Genomic DNA, 24,706 nt, shown 5'->3' with positions numbered 1-24,706 from the left:
ACAAAATATGAATTATATACCACGTATAGAAAATAGATACAGCACACAGTACCACAAATAGGCAATGCGTTAGCATGTTTGAGACGCATAGTGAGAAATGTAGATATGTTATTTCACATTTCATAAAAGCACAAGATTTTTGTAGATTTCAAAAGCAGAGAATATGCCAGGAAAATCATCATTCTGCTCTTAACATTCTTTCAGATTTCCAGGTATTTCCTGAAAGACCTTTCTTTTAATATTTCCCTCTCACCATCAAGAAATTCTTCTTCATACTTAATCTATTACTTCATGCTGAGGTTTAGCCATCTCTTTGGGATTCTTTAGAGATAGAGAATAGCTAGTCCCTATTTTCTACATAATAATCCCTCATAAACTTGAAGCCTTCCATAGTAATCTTGTCTCTGGGATACATAATCCTAATTCCTAAGTCCCATCTTTTTTTAAAAAATATTTTCTTTAAATGTGGTTATTTTATGCCTGGAGAAAAAGATGATATTTATATTGTCCACATCCTTTTTCAATTGTATTGAGTGTTAAGGGGCTATTGCATAATGAGATGGTAAAAGTTGCACTATGACTGATGTATGGTGCCTATGAGTCTGTTCATGTCTCCCAAGGCCTTTTAACCTAGGTAATAAGGTTCTGGGCACTTGCTGTTCATATCTCACACTCAAGGTGCTGAGGAAAATCAAAACTGCCCATGTCCAAGAAAATTATGAGAAAAGCATGTAAATAGAGAAATTCGAGGGATGAGTAGTGTTTTTGTATGAAGTGCAGGTATCCTTACTAAAAAAAAAATTGTTTTACTTAATAGGTAGCATACAAAAGAAATAAAATGAATGCCTGGGATCTATAATAGCAGAGTATGTGTTTTCATAAAGACAAGAAAAGAAAGATAGGTCATCAAAAGCTTTTATCACTTCAAAACTCTAGAATGATTTCTGAGTGATGGGCATTTCTAGAGATCATGACAATAGCAGAAATCTAATAACATAATAATGGAAGAACAAAAAGATGGAGGTGTTTATTGGGACTGAGTTACTGTACAAAAGAACCACAATTATGAAAGTGAGTTATAAAAAGGATAAAACCTTCAATGCTAAGGGAATTACTTGAAAGAATAAATTAATTCTGTATTGCATCACAAACAAATATTAATAAGAGATAACAATAATCAAGAGCTTTACTAGATGCCAGGTGTTGTTTTAGGCACATGACATGCATTAATCTAATTCTCACAACATTCTCCCACATAAGGTTTCTTAACCCAATTTTACAGATAAGAAAACTGAGGCAAAAGAGGTTAAATTACCTGACAAAAGTCACAATGGAGGTACAAGAAGGATTTGGAATTCTAACACAAGTAGTCTGGCCCAAGGGTCTTTGATCTATCAATGTCAGAAGATGATTTTAGCTAGGACTGAGCTATTGAATCTACCAATTCATCAAAACTGACCATTCTCACAGGTTCAGATAAATGAATTATAATTTCAGTGTTCTCTAGTACTATAGTCGTAGGTATGATTAAGAGAGACCATGCCCATAGGTGAATTCTTTTTTCACTATTTAAGGAATTTTTAATGAAGCAAGAATTTTATAATCCAAATTACATTTCCTTGCTCAGTTATCAATTCTGTTACTTAAAACAGAACTGACATTTTGAGCCATTCTACGGTGAAGGATTACAAAATTAAAGACAGGAATGCTTTAAAATTTTGTACTTGCTGAAAATTCTGTTTCCCAGGGTCTATAAAACATTAATTTTTAAAAATATTTTACTATTTTTTGTGGGGATTTTTTGTTTTGTTTTTAAATCAGTAAGTAATCTAGGACTAACATTACGTTTGCTAGACCTAGCATTTTCTCAGTACATAAAGTTCAAAGTTTCCCTTCCTTTTTTTATCGATTTTATATTTTGCAATTTTCTTCCATAATATTTAAGTTTTTCGATGTTTAGATATTTTTCTTCGGTGAAGCACAAGTTTCTTTTCGTGGTCCCTGATCAATTTTAAACAGTTGGAACAACAGTGGCACTGTTAACTGCTGTCTGGTACGCCTCTTTAGCTTGATGGGCTTGTAGTACAGCTACAGCTTCATCGACCTTATAACAGAGAGACTCTGGAGACTCGAGCCTATGAAGAAATTCTGAATTATCAGTCTCCAACAACATGCCAGTGATTTTACCAGCAAGAGTAGGATGTGTGGCTTGAATAAAAGGAAACAGCCATTCACCCAACATTTGCTTTTCCTCTTGAGGAGGGGCAGACGCCAATATGGAAGCAGTCAAAGGTTCCTGACCTTGTACATGAACAGCAGGCTGTTGCATTGTAACTTGTGGCTGTGCATTAAGATGTTGCTGAGGATTGCAAACTCCCGCAACATATTTATACTGTGCAACGGTGCAGACAGCAGGAGTAGCTGCAGTAGCTGCAGCTGCAGCTGCAGGACGTGGACCCACTGTCTGTGTAGATGTGTTAGCAACACACTGTGTTGCCATGACTCATGGAACCTGTGAAGAAGCTGGTCTCATAGTACTAAATGGTGGTCTAGGAGCAGCTGGGCAGGTAGCACCGGGCGTATTTTGGAATGGATGACGTCTGGCACCCTGAGCAGTCCAGCGAGGTCTTAGTTGAGCAATTTGGCTAGGAGGATGGTATGCAGCAAGGTTCTGGGACTGAGAGATAGCTGCCATGAAGTAACCTGAAGGAGGTGCTGGCTGGTAGGGGTTGATTACAGGGTTGGGCACAGTTCATATACTTGCCATTCTCTGCCTATACTGGCTAGTGAGGTGAGCCTGGCACTCTCCTTTGCGCTGAGCTAAAGCTACATACAATGGCTTTGTGGCCACAATTCTACCGTTCATTTCTGTAACTGCTTTAGTGACTTCTTCTGGGGAGGAGAAAGATACAAAACCAAACATCTGCTGCGACCACCCTCCATCATAACCTTTGCACTAGTGATTGTACCAAATGGAGAAAACTTTTCTGGAGATGTTCATCATCAATACCATCAAGATTTTTCACATAAAGATTAACATTCTAGTATCTGGTGATCCTATCTTGCTTCACCAGTTCAAATTTGCGCTTAAGTTCCGTCTGCTGTTCCACGTTTTTCTGAACTCGACCAACGTAAATTTTTTTTCCACTGAGCTCCATTTCCATTAATCTCATCCACAGCTGTGTATCCTCATGCCCTTCAAAGCTTACAAATCCAAATACTGCGGATTTTCCACTTTCATCAATCATTACTTTCACACTTAAGGCAGGCCCAAACTTGCCAAACAGATCCTTAAGGCGCTCATCATCAATGTCTTCTCCAAAATTCTTGATGTAAACATTGGTGAACTCTTTTGCCCTAGCTCCAAGTTCAGTTTCTCGTTTTTTACGAGACTTAAAACGTCCAACAAATACTTTGTGATCATTAGGAGCATTCCATTCACTTTTTCAAAAGCTCTTTCAGATGCTTCCTGCATCTCAAAGCATACAAATCCATAGCCCTTGGAACTATTATCATCACAAACCACTTTACATGAAACGATGTTACCAAAAGCAGAAACTGTATCATACAGTGCTTTATTATCAATGGATTTGTCCAGATTTTTAATGAATATATTGCCTATTCCACTTTTGCGAAGTGATGGTTCACGCTGAGACCACATGGTGCGTACTGGCTTGCCCTTTATAAAATCAAAATTTACAAAGCACCCTCCGCGTCCGCCAGCTGCTGGAAGTTCACATAGGCGTAGCCCAAGGAGCCGCGGGTGATCAGGTCCCTACAGACCCGGATGGAGAGGATAGGCCCGGCTACGCTGAACTTAGAGCATGGCCTCAGTCACCTCCGGGTGGAAGTCCCCCACGTAGAGCGAGGCCATGGTGTAGCTGGGGGCGCTGGGGTTCATCTCGGCACGGCTGCCCGTAGGGTCACAAGCCGCGACCTTTCCGTGACAGGAGGAGAGCGAGTGCCTGGGCCGGGGGTCGGGGGCTGGACCCGGTGGGAGGGAGTGGGGGCAAGCGCAGAGGAACAAAAATCACCCGGCTCGAAAACTACTAAATGGCTGCAGGACAGGGTAGATCCGCCGCCGCCCGCTGCCGGCTACCGGCTGGGAGTGAGCGTGGCGGTGTCGGGTCCAGGCAGCAGGAAGGCCTTGGTCTCTTGGTTCCTTCTTGGACCTGCTGCTGGGCTGCAGGCAGGGGGGGTGTCGGTCTCGGCGGGGGGGGGGGGGGGGGGGGTCGGTCTCGGCTGCTTCACCGGGTTATTTTATAAAAGAGGAAGAAGAAAAAAAAAAAGTGTCCTGACGGGGAGAGGCGAATTATTTGTAAAATGGGGGGCGGGGGGATGTTGTTAAACGACTTTTTTAGATTTTTATTTTTTATTTTTTAATAATAAATGTGTGTTCCAAGCCCGGAGCACACACTCAGCACTCTCAGCACTAACTGCCGGGTAGAAGGGCCCACAGGTGAATTTTAAAGGAGGATCCTCCATCAGATATGAACCGCTGGCTCAAATCAGCATGTTCCCTCGACCAGTCTCCTCTGGAATGCACTTGGATTTAATACACTCCAACCACAGTGGTTCTACTTTGAACTTATAGTCACACCAGTGTCTCATTCCTTTGATGGGATTATTGTATTATCTGTGTCTGCATTTGCCTCTATACCACTGGATTAAAGCTCCTAAAAAAGCAAGGATACTGCCTTCTTTATGTTTGCATTACCAAGCATCCAACTCTAATGTTTGTTCCCAACAAGCAGGGGCTACCCAGGCCAGTGGTCACCTGGGGCACAGAGTGAGTGCAAAGTACCTTAAACCTCTGGGATGGCTGGCATGAAAGATCAGATGCCAGGTGCAGAGACCTGAGGATACTAACATTGAAGCCAGATAAATAGTCCAAACACCACACTGCCGAGTCCACAAGTTGAGATGGAAAAGCGGGAACAAGTGGAGCAGAAGAGAAAGTAGGCACAGGGAAAGTGAGTTAAGACACAGATATGCCAAAGTAAAATCAGACATTTGTACATCATCAGACAAGCATATTTCATACAATTCCCATAATAGAGCCTTTTAAATGCCACCAGTTCCTTTGTGGCTCTCTTGCCATCTTTGTCTATACAGAAGTGTTTATAAAATTGTTTCAAGGATTTTTCCTATTTCATAAAAGATAAGTGGGAAATGGAAAACTGCGGTGCACCTTATTGTAGTAAAAAAAGCACAGATCTTATAAAATTGTTACACAGATGAAAGTCATTCTATGTGCTTTACATGCTAACTCTTCAGCTTCCTTCTAGGGTTCACTGTACTTAAGCTAATTCAAGTGTAAATTTGACTTTGGAGGAAAAATATAAAGCTTTAAAACATGTAAAAATTGCTACAACAGCATCTTCAAAATGTGCTACTGAATGTAATGGTAACTACATAATTTAATCTTTCTGGTTTGCTTGTATTACAAATCTCCTTATAACATGTAAATGTCTTGTTCAACTTTCAGACATTTGACTTTCAAACAGATTTTTCAGAAACTCGTTATGTAAAAAAGTAGGAGACTCTCTGGTATAAAACTTTTAAAAATAGTGAATATTACTGTGTAAGTTAGGCTAGTGGTCCTCAAACAGTGGCAGTTTTGCCCCAAAGGTGATATTTGAAATGTCTGGAGACATTTTTGATTGTCATGGCTGGGGAAGGCGGTGCAATTGGCATCTGTTGAATACAGGCCAGGGAAGCTGCTCAGCATTCTACACTGCACAGGACAGTCCCCACAACAAGGATATACCTAGTCCAATATGTCAATAGTGCTAAGGTTGAGAAACCCCGATGTCAGTAAAATACAAGCTGTAAAAACACAAACAACCCTACCATCTCCGTGACTTAACACACCGTAAGTTTATTACCCTTGTAATAATCCTGTGTGGGTTGACAGTGGGGGGACTCTTCTCCTTATATATATATACAGGAATCTAGGTTTTATCTATCCAGTGGTCCCCCCGACCAACCATAGGGCTTCAGAATTTTCCACCAGATCTTTCTGGAAAGCCAAGAAAGAAAAGGGGCCTTTAGAGCAACGCATGGGAGACCTTTTGGGCTCTTGCTGAAGGTGGTATCAATTCTACCCACTTTCCATTGTCCACAAGCCAGTCACATGCCTGTGTCTAATGCCAAGGGAGGCGAGGAAATGTAGTCTAGCTGTGTGCCCAAAATGGGGAAACAAGTTTGATGAGTATCTACTCAGTCTCTGCCACTATGTCTTAGTTATCTTTGTGTCTAACAAAATGCTTTGCTCACAGGTGCTCAATAACAATAAATTAACTATTACTTAACACCAAAAAATGTTCGTTAGTACAAACCAATATTGTCTTTTTTAAAAAAATAGGAACTAGAATCTGAAACTAACATTTAATATGAGGTCACCTGCAAATTTTATTTTAAACAATGCATGTCTTACTAAAATGAAATATTATAATATGATAACCAGATTTTTGAGCATTATGTTTAAAATACAAGTATATATATCATTTGATGTTTATTTCATATTTTGTGTTTTCAAACTCTGATCTATATTAGCTAACGTAACTTATGTTTCCTATCTAATTTAAAAATTTCTTCTTTGTAAATTTTTAATTACTCAAATTTTTAAATATAAAGCATGCAGCATTTTACACAAACAGCAAAATAACAATTTTTGTAAAATTAATGTGCAATTAGATATTGGCTTTCTACATACTGTTCTTACAAGGAAGAGAGACAAAACAGCAACCATAACCAACAGAATAATATTGTAAGTATTTTGACCTTTTGACATCTTTGGAGTTATTTTTAAAGCAATTACTTCCACGTGACTCCCTCTTTAAAAAAAAAAAGAAAGAAAAAAAGGGCTAACATATAAATGGTGAGTCTTGCGTCATATCCCTAATGTCAGCAATCTGGCATTTCCAGGTCCAAATGAATGTTTATTTCTAAAAGGAAGAAAAATAAAATTTAATACCATCAGAAGGTAAATCTAATTACCAGGCAACCACCTTTTTAACCAATTATATTGACATAGTTCTGAAATTAACAATTGGATTTAGTTTAGCAATGAATAGTGTTGGTTAGATCAAACACAACCAGATTCAACAACTTCTCTTCCGTATTTCCCCTCATTCCTTTCTAAATTCCCAAGTTCCTCTCACTAATGGACTGCTTATGATATGCTAAGGAGTCCATCATCAGCATAGAGTAAGGGTAGAGAAAGAATGTGATCATGATGAAATTGCTGCATTCCATTGCAGAGGTGATAAAAATACAGGGCACCTCATAAATATTTCTGACCCATTTGCTTAGAGGAATGGAAGTATTTATGGTTAGGAAATCTCTGGCTATAAAAAAGCATTCCAGTTTATTCTATCCTATCAAGTAGCCTTTTGTTAAAGTAGAGTTTTATGGGTAGGTTATTACTGGGAAACCTGCCTTTGGAACATTAGTAATGCAATAAATTCCATCCAGCCCATCTAGGCTATTTTGGGAATAACTGTGCCTAAATGAGCCAAATGCATTTCACCAAAGATATTCAGAGGCTTATATATGATCTTCTTGGTCCTTGTCTTTTTGAGATTAGTAATGGTAGAAATATTCATGAGAGGAGGTTTTTTATTTTTATTTAAAGAATTTTAATCAAAATATGACACAAAAAACTACCTAAACAAAGATTTGTAGTTAAAGAAGTTAACTGATCTTAATTAGCTATAAAATCACATTGAAGCTCATGAAAATAGCATGTGGGATTCATGAAAATATTTTCCTATCTTGAATCCTTTGGTATGAAGTTTATGTCATATGTTTTCAAAATTGTATGGGCATTCTGAAATCTATATATGGTGCGTTTCTGGTTTGCTTTCAAATTAGGCTATAAACTCATTGGCATAAGGGATTGAGTACAAGAGGCAGCTCACCTTTGAAGTCAGATGTCTTGGGTTTCAGTAATGGCTCTTCCACTTAATAGCTGTGTGGCCTTGGGTAAATTACACAGCAATCCTGTGCCCCTCTCTCCTGCATTATAAAAGAAGGACAATAAAAGTACATATTTTAGAAGATTAAGTTATTGCAAATAATGTTCTTAGAGTAGTATCTGGCACATAGTAAACCCCCAATAAGTGTTTGCTACTATTATGGTTATTTTCCTTCTGTATGTTCCCACTCACAGCATTCAGCAGATTATTGGCCCTAAAGGAGGCACTTGGTATATATTTATTGAATAAATCAGTGATAGCATATCTTACATGGTTATCTTACTTCCGTGAGACACATGGTAGTATCCTAGTATGGGAAGTGGGAGGGACTGGGAATCAGAGAGAACCAATAATCCAGTTTATTAGAAATATATGGCTACAAAGCTTCCAAAGAAAAAAAAATCTACATATAACATTTTCTTGCTAATTAAGTTTTGTTTTTTTCTTCCGTTAAATGAAGACAAGAATATTCTTATGAGATCATTGTAAAAATTAGGAACAATTATGGTGAGCATTGGCAAAAATGTTTGGCACTCAATAAATGATTGTTACTACTAACCTCTGCAGGTTGACAGTATAAAAAATGACAACACTGTCTACAAATATGATTCCCTCACTCCACTACATTTGTAAATATCTACCCCGTACAAGGCAATGTGCTGGTGACTGGGGATGGAAACATAAAAAGACATGATTTCTGTGTCTCATACTACGCTGAGAAGTAAGATTTTTTTTAAGGTGATAAAATAGATAATTTCATACAGAAGCATAAATTTTCTTTTTATCTTTTTTTACCTTTTTTTTTTTTTGTATTTGTAGAGATGGGGTTTCACCATGTTGCCCAGGCCAGTCTTGAATTCCTGAGTTTAAGTGATCTGCCTGCCTTAGCCTCCCAAAGTGCTGGGATTACAGGTATGAGCCACTGTGCCTGGCCCAGATAAATTTTTTAAGGTGGCCCAAGAATAAGTAGAAAGGCAGAAACATAGATCAATAACCTTATTGTAGTAGACCATGGCCAGGCCTGTTTCATCAAAACCTTGAGGAGGTACAACATTACGGTAAAATATTTCAAACTGGGTTATATTATAAGATGCTCTATAGATGCTAGATGCCTCAGTGGTACTAAGTTGTACTCAAACATTTGTAAATCTGGTACCAGGAAGATGGTAACATGGTTTAAAATTGAAATGTGTCCTTTTTTAGTATAGACCCCTATGTGCTGATATGTACCCACCTACATTCCCCCAGCACATAAGGTATTATCAGGCAGTCAGCTGCCAGGGGCAGCTTCTTCAACATAGTAGACCCTTTCCTCCATGTGGACTACTGAGGCCACCAGACAGCGGCATGCCTGCATGAGAAACAAGGACAGTGCCAGAAAGCTCAGTACACTCACACCACCACAAATCCTTGAGTGCATGAATCTGTAAGTGAATCCATGAATCTTTGCATTCTCTCAATTGCTTGTTTGCTGGTTAAAAAGTCAAATACAGAGAAATGCATTTTGCTTAAGAAAGTTGTGTTGTTCAAGATATAATTCTCATCAATCTTCAAGTGCAGGACAGCTTATGTTGTCTGACTCATCTTATAGAAGAAACTGAAAGAGGTACAAATCATTTGCACATTATAGCAATTTTCAATGCACTGAAAAAAATAAAGGTTTGGGCTCCATTTACAAAGCTAGAAAGTTTCAAAAATATTATAGTCAAAAAACAAAACTGTAGGTCAGCATTTTCAAATCTGATCCACAAACCTTTTTCTGATAGATGTTAATGAATGGCCACATAAAAAAAGATTTTGTGATCTAATAATTTAGATCAATGCTATGCACGATATCCCTTTCTTGAAGACTCATAATACATTTTTATACAAAAGGTTTTGAGAAGTCCTACAGTATACAAACAATTTAACAAAGAATTTCCCAAACTTGTTTGACTCTAAGCTCTCACTCTTTTTTATGCACCATAACATTTTCTACAACCAAAGAAAATATAGTGAAATAATAATAACCAAATCAATTTGGAAACGTATCAGATTTCTTTTTTTTTTAAAATTTATTTATTATTATTAAACTTCAAGTTGTAGGGTACATGTGCACAACGTGCAGGTTTGCTACATATGTATACTTGTGCCATGTTGGTGTGCTGCACCCATCAACTCGTCATTTACATCAGGTATAACTCCCAATGCAATCCCTCCCCCCTCCCCCCTCCCCATGATAGGCCCCGGTGTGTGATGTTCCCCTTCCCGAGTCCAAGTGATCTCATTGTTCAGTTCCCGCCTATGAGTGAGAACATGCGGTGTTTGGTTTTCTGTTCTTGTGATAGTTTGCTGAGAATGATGGTTTCCAGCTGCATCCATGTCCCTACAAAGGACACAAACTCATCCTTTTTTATGGCTGCATAGTATTCCATGGTGTATATGTGCCACATTTTCTTAATCCAATCTGTCACTGATGGACATTTGGGTTGATTCCAAGTCTTTGCTACTGTGAATAGTGCTGCAATAAACATACGTGTGCATGTGTCTTTATAGCAGCATAATTTATAATCCTTTGGGTATATACCTAGTAATGGGATGGCTGGGTCATATGGTACATCTAGTTCTAGATCCTTGAGGAATCGCCATACTGTTTTCCATAATGGTTGAACTAGTTTACAATCCCACCAACAGTGTAAAAGTGTTCCTATTTCTCCACATCCTCTCCAGCACCTGTTGTTTCCTGACTTTTGAATGATCGCCATTCTAACTGGTGTGAGATGGTATCTCATTGTGGTTTTGATTTGCATTTCTCTGATGGCCAGTGATGATGAGCATTTTTTCATGTGTCTGTTGGCTGTATGAATGTCTTCTTTTCAGAAATGTCTGTTCATATCCTTTGCCCACTTTTTGATGGGGTTGTTTGTTTTTTTCTTGTAAATTTGTTTGAGTTCTTTGTAGGTTCTGGATATTAGCCCTTTGTCAGATGAGTAGATTGCAAAAATTTTCTCCCATTCTGTAGGTTGCCTGTTCACTCTGATGGTAGTTTCTTTTGCTGTGCAGAAGCTCTTTAGTTTAATGAGATCCCATTTGTCAATTTTGGCTTTTGCTGCCATTGCTTTTGGTGTTTTAGACATGAAGTCTTTGCCCATGCCTATGTCCTGAATGGTACTACCTAGGTTTTCCTCTAGGATTTTTATGGTATTAGGTCTAACATTTAAGTCTCTAATCCATCTTGAATTAATTTTCGTATAAGGAGTAAGGAAAGGATCCAGTTTCAGCTTTCTACTTATGGCTAGCCAATTTTCCCAGCACCATTTATTAAATAGGGAATCCTTTCCCCATTTCTTGTTTCTCTCAGGTTTGTCAAAGATCAGATGGCTGTAGATGTGTGGTATTATTTCTGAGGACTCTGTTCTGTTCCATTGGTCTTTATCTCTGTTTTGGTACCAGTACCATGCTGTTTTGGTTACTGTAGCCTTGTAGTATAGTTTGAAGTCAGGTAGCGTGATGCCTCCAGCTTTGTTCTTTTGACTTAGGATTGTCTTGGAGATGCGGGCTCTTTTTTGGTTCCATATGAACTTTAAAGCAGTTTTTTCCAATTCTGTGAAGAAGCTCATTGGTAGCTTGATGGGGATGGCATTGAATCTATAAATTACCTTGGGCAGTATGGCCATTTTCACGATATTGATTCTTCCTATCCATGAGCATGGTATGTTCTTCCATTTGTTTGTGTCCTCTTTGATTTCACTGAGCAGTGGTTTGTAGTTCTCCTTGAAGAGGTCCTTTACATCCTTGTAAGTTGGATTCCTAGGTATTTTATTCTCTTTGAAGCAATTGTGAATGGAAGTTCATTCCTGATTTGGCTCTCTGTTTGACTGTCACTGGTGTATAAGAATGCTTGTGATTTTTGCACATTAATTTTGTATCCTGAGACTTTGCTGAAGTTGCTTATCAGCTTAAGGAGATTTTGGGCTGAGACAATGGGGTTTTCTAAACATACAATCATGTCATCAGCAAACAGGGACAATTTGACTTCTTCTTTTCCTAACTGAATCCCCTTGATTTCTTTCTCTTGCCTGATTGCCCTAGCCAGAACTTCCAACACTATGTTGAATAGGAGTGGTGAGAGAGGGCATCCCTGTCTTGTGCCAGTTTTCAAAGGGAATTTTTCCAGTTTTTGCCCATTCAGTATGATATTGGCTGTGGGTTTGTCATAAATAGCTCTTATTATTTTGAGGTACGTTCCATCAATACCGAATTTATTGAGCGTTTTTAGCATGAAGGGCTGTTGAATTTTGTCAAAAGCCTTTTCTGCATCTATTGAGATAATGATGTGGTTCTTGTCTTTGGTTCTGTTTATATGCTGGATTATGTTTATTGATTTGCGAATGTTGAACCAGCCTTGCATCCCAGGGATGAAGCCCACTTGATCATGGTGGATAAGCTTTTTGATGTGCTGCTGAATCCGGTTTGCCAGTATTTTATTGAGGATTTTTGCATCGATGTTCATCAGGGATATTGGTCTAAAATTCTCTGTTTTTGTTGTGTCTCTGCCAGGCTTTGGTATCAGGATGATGTTGGCCTCATAAAATGAGTTAGGGAGGATTCCCTCTTTTTCTATTGATTGGAATAGTTTCAGAAGGAATGGTACCAGCTCCTCCTTGTACCTCTGGTAGAATTCAGCTGTGAATCCATCTGGTCCTGGACTTTTTTTAGTTGGTAGGCTATTAATTATTGCCTCAATTTCAGAGCCTACTATTGGTCTATTCAGGGATTCAACTTCTTCCTGGTTTAGTCTTGGAAGAGTGTAAGTGTCCAGGAAATTATCCATTTCTTCTAGATTTTCCAGTTTATTTGCGTAGAGGTGTTTATAGTATTCTCTGATGGTAGTTTGTATTTCTGTGGGGTCGGTGGTGATATCCCCTTTATCATTTTTAATTGCGTCGATTTGATTCTTCTCTCTTTTCTTCTTTATTAGTCTTGCTAGTGGTCTGTCAATTTTGTTGATCTTTTCAAAAAACCAACTCCTGGATTCATTGATTTTTTGGAGGATTTTTTGTGTCTCTATCTCCTTCAGTTCTGCTCTGATCTTAGTTATTTCTTGCCTTCTACTAGCTTTCGAATGCGTTTGCTCTTGCTTCTCTAGTTCTTTTAATTGCGATGTTAGAGTGTCAATTTTAGATCTTTCCTGCTTTCTCTTGTGGGCATTTAGTGCTATAAATTTCCCTCTACACACTGCTTTAAATGTGTCCCAGAGATTCTGGTATGTTGTATCTTTGTTCTCATTGGTTTCAAAGAACATCTTTATTTCTGCCTTCATTTCGTTATGTACCCAGTAGTCATTCAGGAGCAGGTTGTTCAGTTTCCATGTAGTTGAGCGGTTTTGATTGAGTTTCTTAGTCCTGAGTTCTTGTTTGATTGCACTGTGGTCTGAGAGACAGTTTGTTATAATTTCTGTTCTTGTACATTTGCTGAGGAGTGCTTTACTTCCAATTACGTGGTCAATTTTGGAGTAAGTACGATGTGGTGCTGAGAAGAATGTATATTCTGTTGATTTGGGGTGGAGAGTTCTATAGATGTCTATTAGGTCTGCTTGCTGCAGAGATGAGTTCAATTCCTGAATATCCTTGTTAACTTTCTGTCTCGTTGATCTGTCTAATGTTGACAGTGGAGTGTTGAAGTCTCCCATTATTATTGTATGGGAGTCTAAGTCTCTTTGTAAGTCTCTAAGGACTTGCTTTATGAATCTGGGTGCTCCTGTATTGGGTGCATATATATTTAGGATAGTTAGCTCTTCCTGTTGAATTGATCCCTTTACCATTATGTAATGGCCTTCTTTGTCTCTTTTGATCTTTGATGGTTTAAAGTCTGTTTTATCAGAGACTAGTATTGCAACCCCCGCTTTTTTGTGTTCTCCATTTGCTTGGTAAATCTTCCTCCATCCCTTTATTTTGAGCCTATGTATGTCTCTGCGTGTGAGATGGGTCTCCTGAATACAGCAGACTGATGGGTCTTGACTCTTTATCCAGTTTGCCAGTCTGTGTCTTTTAATTGGAGCATTTAGTCCATTTACATTGAAGGTTAAGATTGTTATGTGTGAACTTGATCCTGCCATTATGCTATTAACTGGTTATTTTGCTCGTTAGTTGATGCAGTTTCTTCCTAGCCTTGATGGTCTTTACATTTTGGCATGTTTTTGCAATGGCTGGTACCGGTTGTTCCTTTCCATGTTTAGTGCTTCCTTCAGGGTCTCTTGTAAGGCAGGCCTAGTGGTGACAAAATCTCTAAGCATTTGCTTATCTGTAAAGGATTTTATTTCTCCTTCACTTATGAAACTTAGTTTGGCTGGATATAAAATTCTGGGTTTAAAATTCTTTTCTTTAAGAATGTTGAATATTGGCCCCCACTCTCTTCTGGCTTGAAGAGTTTCTGCCGAGAGATCTGCTGTTAGTCTGATGGGCTTCCCTTTGTGGGTAACCCGACCTTTCTCTCTGGCTGCCCTTAAGATTTTTTCCTTCATTTCAACTTTGGTGAGTCTGGCAATTATGTGTCTTGGAGTTGCTCTTCTCGAGGAGTATCTTTGTGGCGTTCTCTGTATTTCCTGGATTTGAATGTTGGCCTGCCCTACTAGGTTGGGGAAGTTCTCCTGGATGATATCCTGAAGAGTGTTTTCCAACTTGGTTCCATTTTCCCCCTCACTTTCAGGCACCCCAATCAGACGTAGATTTGGTCTTTTTACATAATCCCATACTTCTTGCAGGCTTTGTTCATTTCTTTTTCTTCTTTTTTCTTTTGGTTTCTCTTCTCGCTTCATTTCATTCATTTGATCCTCAATCGCTGACATTCTTTCTTCCAGTTGATCGAGTCGGTTACTGAAGCTTGTGCAATTGTCACGTATTTCTCGTGCCATGGTTTTCGTCTTTTTTATTTCGTTTGTGAGCTTCTCTGCATTAATTACTCTAGCCATCAATTCTTCCACTTTTTTTTCAAGATTTTTAGTTTCTTTGCGCTGGGTACGTAATTCCTCCTTTAGCTCTGAGAAATTTGATGGACTGAAGCCTTCTTCTCTCATGTCGTCAAAGTCATTCTCCGTCCAGCTTTGATCCGTTGCTGGCGATGAGCTGCGCTCCTTTGCCGGGGAAGATGCGCTCTTATTTTTTGAATTTCCAGCTTTTCTGCCCTGCTTTTTCCCCATCTTTGTGGTTTTATCTGCCTCTGGTCTTTGATGATGGTGATGTACTGATGGGGTTTTGGTGTAGGTGTCCTTCCTGTTTGATAGCTTTCCTTCTAACAGTCAGGATCCTCAGCTGTAGGTTGTAGCTGTAGGAGATTGCTTGAGGTCCACTCCAGACCCTGTTTGCCTGGGTATCAGCAGCAGAGGCTGCAGAAGATAGAATATTTCTGAACAGCGAGTGTACCTGTCTGATTCTTGCTTTGGAAGCTTCCTCTCAGGGGTGTACTCCACCCTGTGAGGTGTGGGGTGTCAGACTGCCCCTAGTGGGGGATGTCTCCCAGTTAGGCTACTCAGGGGTCAGGGACCCACTTGAGCAGGGAGTCTGTCCCTTCTCAGATCTCAACCTCCATGTTGGGAGATCCACTGCTCTCTTCAAAGCTGTCAGACAGACAGAGTCGTTTGCGTCTGCAGAGCTGCTGCGTTTGTTATTGTTTACTGTGCCCTGTCCCCAGAGGTGGAGTCTACAGAGACAGGCAGGTTTCCTTGAGCTGCTGTGAGCTCCACCCAGTTCGAGCTTCCCAGCAGCTTTGTTTACCTACTTAAGCCTCAGTAATGGCGGGCGCCCCTCCCCCAGCCTCGCTGCTGCCTTGCCGGTAGATCACAGACTGCTGTGCTAGCAATGAGGGAGGCTCCGTGGGTGTGGGACCCTCCCAGCCAGGTGTGGGATATGATCTCCTGGTGTGCCTGTTTGCTTAAAGCGCAGTTTTGGGGTGGGAGTTGCCCGATTTTCCAGGTGTTGTGTGTCTCAGTTCCCCTGGCTAGGAAAAGGGATTCCCTTCCCCCTTGCGCTTCCCAGGTGAGGCAATGCCTCGCCCTGCTTCAGCTCTCGCTGGTCGGGCTGCAGCAGCTGACCAGCACCGATCGTCTGGCACTCCCCAGTGAGATGAACCCAGTACCTCAGTTGAAAATGCAGAAATCACCAGTCTTCTGTGTCGCTGGCGCTGGGAGTTGGAGACTGGAGCTGTTCCTATTCGGCCATCTTGCTCCGCCCCTCTCTGGAAACGTATCAGATTTCAAAAGGACGACAGACATAGGCCATATTTCCTGCCTCTAAGTATTAATAATGAATATGTAACACCTCATAAATCTGACAAATACTTAGATGATTCTTCCATTTATTCATTCATCTGTTAGATTATCATTTAGCTATTTCAAGGGGTGTATTATTCCCTTAAACATCAGCATTAATACAATTTATATTTATGTATGGTTTTTCTTCATTGGCTCTGAGAGGCACAAGTAAAATGTGGAAGAGCTGGAATTGGCCCCAGAGAAAAACGTTGATCAACCAGGTTAGAGAAGGTAAGAAATAAAAATTATTTTCTGAAACTTCTAACCAGAGTCCCCTGATATTTAATGTCCAAGTGGAAGCATAGATTGAATAGAATGGGCTTCCAATAAAGATTATGGAAGCCTAGTAAAATTCTTTTAAAAGGCTACTCTCTGAACTCTATAAATAGTATGTGTGTCTCCCATGCTATTGGAACACTTGGCTCTTTTTTCCCATGCCATAACCATGGTGCCTTTTCGCTAGGTTCATGTTGGCAGGGCAGGCTTTAACTGCAACTGCTTTCATATAGCCTTCATAGTGGGTGTTAATGCCACAGTATTCTTTACCCTAGTCTCAACACCATGACTCTAATACTATCAATTCATACAGATGTCTGGCGTTTGATAAAAGAAAGTATCTATTATACAAACTACATTGGGCTAAAACATCTTGGGCTTGGAATAATCCAAATTAAAGGTGTCAAATATTACATTCTATGTACACAAATTTGGGGAGCTTCAGTTTAAAATAAATTTTAAAATGCATCTGTATTTCAATTCTGCCTAGCCATGATTTTGTTTCATAAGACAAAGTTATGCATTCTTCCACTTACTAGAGAAATAGAATTACTATTCAATTGGTATATATACGCAACAATTGAAATTTCAGGCTGTCATTTTGATGTAAAATCCATTTTGTTTGCTAATTTCTAAATCTTGTAAGAGATCATAATAACTAAAACCCCAACATCTTCTTTAAAAGCCAGATATCAATTATCTCAGTTGAATATCTTTTTTGGCTTAGTTAAAAGGTGGACAAAAGTTGCCAAGTTCAATTATGACCAAAAATACTCCAAATATTTACGAAATAGAAAAATGGACTTTTCATCCGGGGCATGGACACATGAACTGGTACTAATTAACACCAGCTTAGGCTATCTCTTTGAAGGTTTCATTGTTTTTTTATGTTTGTCATTTGAATCACAACAATGAAAAAATAAATAATTAATCATAAGACAAAAATTCAGTTACGTATGTGTTCAGCTACATGAATTATTTCTTATGGAACCAAGGTCAAGCATTTTAATGTTTCATTCTAATGAAGATAAGAAAGGTAAGTGAGCTAAATCATACATAGACACAATTAAAAGGCAAGGATTATTATACTGAGCAGTATCTTGTAATTGTTTAAAGACTGCTCTGATATGATGTCAAAAGAGGGAATGAGGGTTTTCTTTTTTGTGTTTTTTTGTTTGTTTGTTGTTTGTTTGCTTTTTGTTTTTGAGATGGAGACTTGTTCTGTCGCCCAGGCTGGAGTACAGTGGCATGATCTCAGCTCACTGCAACCTCCACCTCCCGGGTTCAAGCAATTCTCTGCCTCAGCCTCCCGAATAGCTGGGATTACAGGTGCCTGCCACCACGCCTGACTAATTTTTGTGTATTTTTAGTAGAGACGCGGTTTCACCATTTTGGCCAGGCTGGTCTTGAACTCCTGACCTCGTGATCTACCTGCCTCGGCCTCCCAAAGTGCTGGGATTACAGGCAGGAGCCATGGTGCCCGGCCCGGGAATGAGGTTTTAAAGATACTTGCAATAAGTAAAAGCAGTCATTTTTACCCAGAATTATAAAATTACACCTATGCATTCTTTTTTTTTTTTTTAAGGTACTAGACGCAGAGTGAAAAATACAAACACTTAATGTAATAGATTAAGATTCTGGGCATCTAACACTCACTTTTTCAGAAGAGTTCATCTTACTAGGGATCCAATGTAGACATTAGAGAAGATGCTTACAATATTAAATGGGAAAAGGGTCTTGTCTTTGGTCTGTCCCTGCAAAACAGAGGCTTCGGCTGAGATTAGCCTGCAAGGAGGCTTACTGGGAAGGGCTCTGGGGAACAATACCTGTGAGGCAGAAAAGAAAGCAGGACTAAGTAGAGAGGAAAAGGGGGAATGATGATTGGCAGTGACCAAGGTCTTGGCTGAGCTCCCATGAATTGTATGGAAAGCCATAGAAGTGGGACGGCCCCTCAGAGTTGTCCAAACCTGAGGCAAGGGAACGAGGCCTTTGTACCTCCACGCTGACCAGTCAAGTGGATCGTACTCAGAAGGGGATAGAAACCGAGCCAAGACCACCCCTTTTGGCCAAGAGCAGTGCCTGAGGAAGGACTCAGCTACAAACAGTAAGCATGCAGCACTCAGGGCAGCTCGTGGAACAAAGGGGTCCTGGGTGGTGTACAGAGCATCCACTGCCAGTCCCTAGAGTGGGGACTGTTACTAATAGGTAACATTGAGCTGCAAGAATTCCTGACATTAGTAAAATGCAGTGTGAACTTCATTTTATGCTTGTCTACTCAGGTAAAATCCAAAGAAGAGAACTCATCAGGACAAAAGAATAAAAGCTGGAGTATAAGTTTAGGAAGAACAAAAATAGGTGTAATGCAATTCTAAGATAACTGACATCTGCAGAAGTCTCACATTAGGCATGTATTTAGATTCTCTCCCTCCCACACATGCATATATACATTATAGACCTTGTGATCCTTAAGTCAAGAAAATTTAGTCCAGCAATATTCCTGGTCAGAGAAATATGACATCACACTCATAAACAAACATCGAATGAAGAACTCTCCATGCTCTCTCCTATTCAGGGCAGAATGAAAACCACACACTTGCAGATAAGTAATATGAATGTGGAGGGGCTTTGGCTTAGCAACAGCTTTTTATTTCCCCTATTATTGTGTTGGCTGCTGAAAAGGTCCCAAACAGCTAATTCAAATAAAATGTAAAATGTTTGCTCCCTGTTTCTTATTTCTCATTGTCTTCACTGCATTTCAACTGGAATGTTCTGCCACCATCTTAAACTTAAAATGGCCCATGCCAGCCTCCTCACCAAATTTATTCAGAGAGTTTTTCAAATTAACAAACTGTAATACAGATAAGATAGATGCATGATGCTCTAAGTTGCATATCCACTAAAACAAACCTGAAAAGCAGAAAATAATTAGTTGTTTTTGAGTCAAAGGTACAAAATGTTAGAAATTACATTGATTTTTCCCCAGTTTTATTGAGGTATACCTGACAAATAAAAATAGTATATATTTAAGGTATGCAATGTGACTTTCTGACATATATCATACGTTGTAAAATGACTACCACAATCAAGCTAATTAACATACCCATTATCACACATAATTACCATTTTGTGTATGTGTGGTGACAACACTTAAGATAAACAGTCTTAGCAAATTTCAAGTATAAAATAGAGTATTATTCATTATAGTCAGCATACTGTACATTAGATCACCAGAGCTTCTTCATCCCGTGTAACTGAACCTTCATACATTTTCATCATTATTTCCCAGTTTCCCCACTCACCCCCCGGCTCCCAGCAATGACCATCCCACTCTCTGAGTTTAGCATTTTTAGATTCCATATAAAAGTAAGATCATGCCATATTTGTCTCTCTGTCTCTGGCTTATTTCACTTAGCATAATGTCCTTCCAGGTTAATCCATGTTGTCAAAAATGGTAGGATTTCCTTTTTTTTTTTTTTAGGCTGAATACACACACACACACACACACACACCACATTTTTAATCCACTCATCTGTTGATGAACACTTAGGTTGTTTCCATATCTTGGCTATTGTGAATAATGCTGCAATGAATGTGTGTGTGCAGATAGGTCTTTGAGATACTGATTTTATTTCCTTTGGATATACCACCCGGAAGTGGGATTCCTGGCTTATATGCTAATTCTGTTTTTATTTATTTTTATTTATTTTTTATTTTTATTTATTTATTTATTTTTGTTCTGAGGCATGGTCTCACTCTGTCACCCAGGCTGGAGTGCAGTGGTGTAAACACCATTCACTGCAGCCTCAACCTCCCAGGCTCAAAGGATCCTCCCACCTCAGCCTGCCAAGTAGCTGGAAGAACAGGCTCACACCACCACATCCAGCTAATTTTGTTTTTTCTTGGTGGAGATGGGGTCTTGCCATGTTGCTCAGGCTGGCCTGGAACTCCTGGACTCAAGTGATCCTCCAAACTAGGCCTCCCAAAATGCTGGGATTACAGGCCTGAGCCACTGCCCCTGGCTTATTTTTAAGTTTTTGAGGAATCTCCATACAATTTTTCCTTAATAGGTGTACCAATGTATGTTCCCACCCCAATGTTCAAAGGCTCCGTTTTCTCCACAGCCTCATTTGTTTTGTCCTTTAGATAACAGCCATCCTAATAGGTGTGAAGCGATAGCCCACTGGGAGTTCGAATCATGTTTCTCTGATGATTAGTGATGTTGAGCACCTTTTCATATACCTGTTGGCCACTTGTGTATTTTCTTTTGAGAAATGTCTATTCAGGCTCTCAGTTCATTTTTAAATCTGTTTATTTTGTTTTTTGCTATTGAGTTGTTTTCATTCCTTATATGTTTGGGATATCAATTCCTTGTCAGATAAACAAATTGCAGATATTCTCTCCTGTTCTGTAAGCTGCCTTTCAATTGATTTTTAGTGACACATAGTTTTTAAGTAGAAGCATAGGTGAAAAATAAATTGTGCATTTTTTCTCAACCAGAAACGTTTTCTTTTTTCATGGCTAATATACACAGATGGTTTCAGAATCATTCATACCTAAAATATATTGAACAAGCTTTGATGCATAAAACACACAGTTTCACAGCAAGAAACAATCTTAGATAACCTATTTCAACCTACCCATTTTACAGAGAAGGAAAGAGAGGCCAGAAGTGGAAGTCACTCAGCAATGGACCTAGAGTTAATTAGTAGCCACTGCCACACAGAACCCAATTCTCAAAACAGTGTTTTTTTGTACAACAATAAGCTCCATTGACATTTCAGGAAGTTTCAGTGTGTCCTTGTTTTCTATCATCACTGTAATTAATTAATATTTAATCTGATAGGAGATTGTGGTTCCTAATGTCCTGTTCAATACTAATGTTAAATGTTTAAACTGCTTTAGCTTTTGGTATACAATACATAAAACTGTGGTCAGATTTTATATCTTGGATAAACCTTGTTCCATATTTTGTATAAGTCATAAAGCCAGGAAATGTGCTTACCTGGTCACAAAAGTTAAATGCATTGAATATACATTCTTTACATAGGCCCCAGACCCATGGAAAACAGCTGACCCCATGAGACTCAAGTGCTGAGGGAAGTGGCAGCTCTAATAACCTCCAACAATGTTCTGCCTGGAAAGAGGTTTGCAGCTTAAAAGGATGCATGGCCTAAAGCCAGCACTGATCACATAGCATGAAAAAATTAAAACCAGGATCAGGTTTCAAATTCTGAAAGGCATTTTAAATGACTGGCTGACCCTGCTTTGTAATTTTCATTATTGTTTTCCTACTTTATTCAGAACACGATTTTGTGTTAGAATTTTAAAAGGAATACAAGTAGAAAAAAATCCATAACCATACATCTTCCCAGTCTCTAAAAGTTCTCTTTATTTATTACCTTTTGCTTTTATTCTGGATCTTACAAGGAAAAATTATATGTATGTATATATATGTATATGTGTGTGTGTGTGTGTGTATATATGTGTGTGTATATATATCCTCTCACATTTCACATTTTATCCTCATTTCCAGACATGATACGCTGTTGGCTAACATATTTTATATATTATCTATGGCAGATTAGCTTATTCTCTGCCTGTGAAGGGCAAGTTAAAAGTTCAAAGCCAGTAAGAGTCGGTTCACCCTTCACTCTGATCTGTGACCCTAGACTGTGTTCCAGAACCTAATTATCCCTCTAATAAAAAACAATAGGAAAACCCCATGCAACAGTGAATGGCCTCCTAGCACTACTGGAAAATATCTCCAATGACATGTCTTCATCTAGAGGCCAGCAGCACCTTCTTTACACACAACAGGCAGAAACACATTTCTTTAAAACCAACTGCATTCCATGCCTTGTCCTGGACCCTGGGAATGCAGCAAGGAGAAAGTTAGACCCAGTGCCTGCCTTCGTAGAACTGCATTCTAAATTCTGCTTCTTCCAGGAAGTCTGTTGAAAATTTCAGATAATCTTGATTTCTTTCTTCTCTGAGTTTCTGTAGCACTTAGAATCTATAACTGAATATAAGACCACTTTATACTGGTATTTTATGTGTTTCACGTTTACTCATCCAGGCAACACTAATCTCCTTTGCCCATTGAGATTCGAAATGCCTTAAAATCAAAGAACTTTTTAATTTTCTGTTATACATAATGCTTAACAAAACAAGAGTAGTCACTCCGATGTAATGTTGCCTTTTTATTGCTGTTAAGTAGCTAAAAAAGTTACAGGCAAAAAAGACTAAGCAATTGTAAATACAATTTGGAGGACTTTGAATGACACAAACTAGTAAGTAATATATTCATACATAAATATTTAATTCACAATCTCTCCATAGTATTCAATGAAAAAGCAAATTCTTATCACTGTATATGCAAAGGAAAAAGAGATCGATACCAAAATAGTATGTTAAATCATATGAAATTGTGGGTTTTGTTATCCAGTAGGTCCATACGGTTAAACATAATGTAAATTCAGCTTCGTTATAGATAGAATTAAATTGTATTCATATTTTAAGGAACTTTATTTTCCTATAGTAAACATTTATTTTAAATTAGAAAAACAATTTAAAATTACTCTGATTTGTTAAATATACTAATAAGGCATTCCTTTTTGAAATCTGTGAAAAGATGGCTCGGCCACAGCAAGTCTGACATCTATCCTCCTAAAGACTTGGTGGGATTTGCTGCCTTAGATCCAGCTCAACTGTCCTTGAAAAGGTGGCTCTTTGGTGTCTAACCCCCTCTAGTGAGCAGATTGTGAACACTCAATCTATTCTTGTAATTACATTTGAAAATAGAGGACCTCTGCAATTGATGCCAGCATTATTACTAATGGTTTTTAGTTGCAGAAAATTATGAGTGTGAATTTCTAAAGGAGCTCCGTTTTCACTTTTTTATAAGTCAAATGAGTCCAGTGTTTCTATTATTAATAGATACAGCCTTTACCTTCAATTCAATTTGAATTGCAAAGACACAAGATAAAGAACGGTATAACATTTAAGAACATCAGGGTTAACTGGACTATCTACCACCCTTCTAATTTCAATGCAACCAGTCTGTATTACCTACGGCACATGCCACAGGGATAATGCCCACGTGACTGACAGGAAGAACCAAATACATAGTCTAGACCAGGAGAGCTGGGGGTGATCATTAAACGCTACACAATGTAGCTGGGGCCTGTGCCACATGGCTTTCAACATTAATATTTATTCAGAAATTGGATAAATGTCATTCATTTATATAAATTCAATATAGCCAGCTGGTTCTTTGCATTTTAATTGTTATTCTTCCTTTGAACTATTGCTGTGAGTTTAGATTTATTGTGCAAATTTCAATTTGATGAATTAAATAAATAAATGAACATCTAAAGATATGTATTCATTTATAACTTGAACCTCACTCACTCCTAAATTTACTATCCATTACTTTCTGAGGTTGAATTTCTTCCGGTAAAGACCTTTTTATTAGCACCATTCCCTGGGTAACTTCCCTTTCCCCCAAGAAGATCCCAAGCAGCAACTCTTCCCATCTCTTGTTTCTCTTTAAATTGGGAGGGCTCTTTGTGATACAAGCTGCAGGCTAAAACCACCTCACCTTACCTACTTGTGTTGGTTCAACACATATTTACTATAGTCCTATTGTAAAAATCTGGATCAATATTCTAGTTCTGAGCAATTATCCTGTAAATCCTGCCAGGTGATGGGAATAAATAGGATGCCCATCACCCAGAGGTTTCCTTTTGGGAAAAGTAAGACCCAGGGAGCTAACCAAAGCCAAGCCCCATGCACCCAATCTTAGCAAGCATAACTATAGCCACCAGTTATCTAGGTGTGTCACAAGACATTCTTTCCTCTCCTTTCCTTGTTGGAGGAAGATGCAATTCCACTGCTTCACCTTAGCATTCAGCCTGTGATAAGGACTCCATGCAACCCCTCCAAGACACATTTTTGTCCCAAACTCTATTCCAAGCTTCAGATCAAAGTCCTAGGAAAGAAAACTGGATCTAAGGGATCCAGAGGTAGACAATAACAGAGGTTAAAAGGCACAGCGCAGGTGAACATGGCTAATTCCTACTGATTAAGCCAAGCCTCCCATTTCATGGATAAAGGTCATGCTAGTATCCATGGCATAAATGAGGTCTAGGTAACGCCAAGG

The 24,706-nt window shown here is 38.9% G+C and overlaps 1 pseudogene; it reads right to left on the bottom strand.

The window, feature by feature from the left end:
- Window positions 1-1,831: 1,831 nt before the first annotated feature.
- On the bottom strand, window positions 1,832-4,078 carry LOC103241442 (polyadenylate-binding protein 1 pseudogene; annotated as a pseudogene).
- Between the last annotated feature and the right edge of the window lie 20,628 nt (window positions 4,079-24,706).

The sequence above is a fragment of the Chlorocebus sabaeus genome, chromosome 15 (assembly GCF_047675955.1).
Source record: "Chlorocebus sabaeus isolate Y175 chromosome 15, mChlSab1.0.hap1, whole genome shotgun sequence".
NCBI classification, from domain to species: Eukaryota; Metazoa; Chordata; class Mammalia; order Primates; family Cercopithecidae; genus Chlorocebus; species Chlorocebus sabaeus.
This window is presented reverse-complemented; position numbering and strand designations above follow the sequence as displayed.